The sequence below is a fragment of the Protopterus annectens genome, chromosome 1.part0, assembly GCF_019279795.1.
Source record: "Protopterus annectens isolate FY-2018-M chromosome 1.part0, PAN1.0, whole genome shotgun sequence".
In the NCBI taxonomy this organism is placed as follows: Eukaryota; Metazoa; Chordata; order Ceratodontiformes; family Protopteridae; genus Protopterus; species Protopterus annectens.
In genome coordinates, this window is record NC_056725.1 from 1189149858 (window position 1) to 1189154087 (window position 4230).

Consider the following 4230-nt stretch of genomic DNA (forward strand, 5'->3'; position numbering starts at 1 on the left):
ATTATCAAATGATTATCACTATTGTCAGTAAATGCTTACTTATCTACTTCCCATGATTGGCAAAAGCACGCTTATTTATAACTCCTGCAGATTACTTCAGTCACACCATGGCCATTATTAAACAGAATGATGAGACAGGAGATGAATAATGGGCACTTTTGTTGCTAATCTTCAAGTGAAAACGTAATGTTTACATTTTATAGATCAAAAGAGAAAGGATGCAGATTACAATTTCAGATAGCGTGGAAGAAAAGTCCTTTGCAGCTGACTAAACATAATGGAGTTACATTTATTTTAACTCTGGTTTCTGATTCTGTTGATATTCACCCACTTTTCAGACCACTGTTAATGGAAATATTGTTTCATTATACATCATTAGGAGAAAATAGTACTAGAAGAATTGTATGACTATAAACTGCAAAGTATTACTGTAAATTTTATGTATAATTTACCGCAGTGCTGCGATAAATAATCAGCTACTTAAGTATACAAACCATTCATTTTTATTCATATTGTCTGGTTTCCCTGTCTTCTACCTTTATCCTTAAGTTCCTTATCAATGTGTGTAATGCAGTGATATGTATGACACCATACCACTTTTTAATCAGAGTTGACTGCATAGTGCAAGAGAAAAAATAATGCCCTCAGAAATCAAAAATAAAATGTTGGCACAGGAGCATAAGAAGCCTAGGAATACAGTGGTATAAAAATATGTGAAGAGCTGCAGAGTGCAACAGGGCCTTAAATGCTCATCTTTCTGTAAATGTAAATGTATTCATCAGAGCAATGAAATAATATTGCTACCAAAAACTTGAAGTTATCATATTTGCTTACTGGCTATTGCATATAAACTGACCTTTTTACCTTTTTTTTTTTTTTGTCTAGTGGAATTTCTTGTTTAAGGAACTGAAGATTTTGTACCATACTGAGTCCAAAACTGCTAAGGTGCTGAAGATTCTGTTTTAAACTATGTACAGCAAGAGATAAAAGAAAATGTTTATTTACTGTATCAGCCAAACAGAAGATATCCGTTCACTCATTCTCTAGTACTCACTTTATATTGTTCAGGGCTGTGTCGAAATTAGAGCATATAACATCAAGCAATGACCATAACACAGATAAGTAAATCCTGACAGTACATCAGTTAATGGCTGGAAACACACAAATATGCATAGAAATACACACACTGTCTAAGTCATGTTATAAGCATCTATTTGCAATTTAGAAGATGAACAATTTAAAGGAAATATGTATTTAATATGTGGGATGAAGAGTATTTACTGAAAGCAAAAGAGAATAAACAGGGCACATGGTAAATGCTACTGCAACAAGGCATGGCTCATCTGTACAAAAATAAGTGATTATCGAAATAGGCAATGTCCAAAATTGGCAATGTCCAAAATCCAACTCCATAATCAATGAGTTGTTATCTACTCAGTGATAAAATTAAACAATTACACCCAACAGCACATGGTAACTACAGCCTTCCCTCTCAACTTCAAAAATTCTGGACAAATCTAAAACAAATGGGGGCCAAAAGACCAAAATCAAGGAAATAGTTTAACCATAGCTATTGTAAACTATAATGTGAAGTCTGAAAGTCAAATGTCTGTCACTATTTAGTAAATAAATTGATTTGCCAGAAAACCACAACATTTATGAGGAGCAGACCAAAAATATGAGGCAAAAATCTGGACAGTTTGCAAAATTCTGGACAGTTGACAAATACAACTACAGCTAATTACAGTGCATATCAGAAATTTAGAAAGGTGTGAGCCAAGAATAAGCAGTGAGTGACTCATTGCAGGTTGTTTCTGCTCATTATCCTTGAAAGCAGCACTGACTTGTGGCTCTGAGTTCTCTGAGGCACATCACTGCATGCCAAGACTCGCAGTGTATATGACCTGTAATACTCGTGGCTCTGAGTTCTCTGAGGCACATCACTGCATGCCAAGACTCCCAGTGTATATGACCTGTAATACTCATGGCTCTGAGTTCTCTGAGGCACAGCACTGCATGCCAAAACTTCCAGTGTATATGACCTGTAATACTCATGGCTCTGAGTTCTCTGAGGCACAGCACTGCATGCCAAGACTCCCAGTGTATATGACCTGTAATACTCATGGCTCTGAGTTCTCTGAGGCACATCACTGCATGCCAAGACTCCCAGTGTATATGACCTGTAATACTCGTGGCTCTGAGTTCTCTGAGGCACATCACTGCATGCCAAGACTCCCAGTGTATATGACCTGTAATACTCATGGCTCTGAGTTCTCTGTGGCACAGCACTCCATGCCAAGGCTCCCAGTGTATATGACCTGTAGTATACTGATCACTGCTGGATCTTCTCAGCCACAACACTGCCATAGAGACAATGGTAAATGCATTATACAGGAACAATTTAAAGTAGTCAGCAACTACAATATGTGTGGAAGAAAATCAGAGCACCCACAGAAAAGCCATGTAGATATGGGTAGAATGTGCACACCTGGATTTATGGATGGGACACAGAAAGTTTACCCCAGGACTGCACCCTGTACTACTAATGGACAGAAGTAGCTCCTAAATGCTTAATCCGATGCATGGATCCCTTCAAATTATTTATGGTATTATCCCAGTTATTCTCACTAGAGGTAATATATAATTATTGACCATGATATGAGCAAGGCTAATGCAACACCAAATGGAATAGGTAAATTCAAGCACCAAAAGAGAAATTGATTAGACTTAAAATGGTGACAATGGCAGCTAGCCTAGTACTTACCTATGAACCTCTGAACTTCACACAAATACTGTAAACAATAAACACACACATACACACAAATGCAGTTTGATCACAGGTCTGAAACAAACCCTGGACCTTGTAGCTATGAAACAGAGATCCTAATCCCTTTAACTGGTTAACTGTCTAATGCTTAAGCAGTTCTGAGCAGCAGCAGTAGTTTCAAGAGTCTGCTGCTTTATTTACTTATTTTTAAAATGACACAGTAAATAAACTTGCAGAATTATTGGCACTATCCTTTTTCTCAAGGACAATATTGTTTAAAGTCCATTTCACAGAAGGATGGAGCCTTAACTGGTTCCCAGGTAACAGGGCATTGATTAGTGGTCTCAGCACTGGAAGAGTCAGCACGGGAGGAGGAGGAGGAGGAAGAGGAGGAGTGAATGACATAGCCAATTTGCATGGGAGGAAGAGGCAGAAAAGGAGGAGTGAATGACATAGCCAACTTGTACGGGAGGAGGAGGAGGAAGAGGAGGAGTGAATGACATAGCCAACTAGCTTCTCTTGGGTGGAAGGTGCTTTTTTACCTGTGCATTCAGAGGCATACAAGATGGTGAAATCTCAGTGTTGGACACTAGAGAGTCCATTGGTTGTGCTTGTAGTACAGGAAAGGGCTAGGGTTGTTTAGAGGTAATGCCTCTTACAGAAGTGAGAAGATGCCATCTATGGACAGCCAACTGCACATTATTCCCTGTGCCTTGCCAAGTGTATGTATAGTTAGGGCAAGAAGAACATGTGAAAACTTTGAACCACCCAAATAGTTGACTCAGTGTTGACCCCTCTCAATCAGCTTTCACATGATTAAGGGGACAATCGAGTTGATAAGCTAACAGAGACTGATGGTCAGTAGGCAATGGAATGAGGCAAACATTGCAGAGAAAAAAGTGCATTTCACTAAGTTGAGTATCCATCAAAGTGTTACATTCTAGCATTTTGTGGGGGTTTATATCTACTAATATAAAGCTCCTCCACAGTGGCACCCCTTTTAAGAATGGAGGTCAAACTCAGCAAAAGCAGAACTTAATAATGACTATTTCACATACCCATACACTGAGCTTTGAAGATGGTTACTCCTCCTTCCTATATAAACAGCACATAAGAATGCTAGAGGGATGACCCATAAAGAACGACTGTACTAAACAACCTTTATGGTTATTCTAGCTCACTGTACTCCATAAAAGAATATTTATAAAACCACTATATGCATCCCCACATGAACAACAGCTGCCAGATAGTAGTTTATTTATTTAGTTAGTTATTTATTTATGACTGCATGCATTTTGGTTGCAAAAGAGATATGTCTCTTAAAGATTGTAACTGTTATAATGGGTTACAAGTTACAAATGCTTCTTCAGGCAAAGTGCTAAGTAAAATTATCCCAAAGTTCATCAGCTTGGTTGTAGATTATATAAGATACTACACCAGGCTTCTAAATTTGGTCCCAGTCT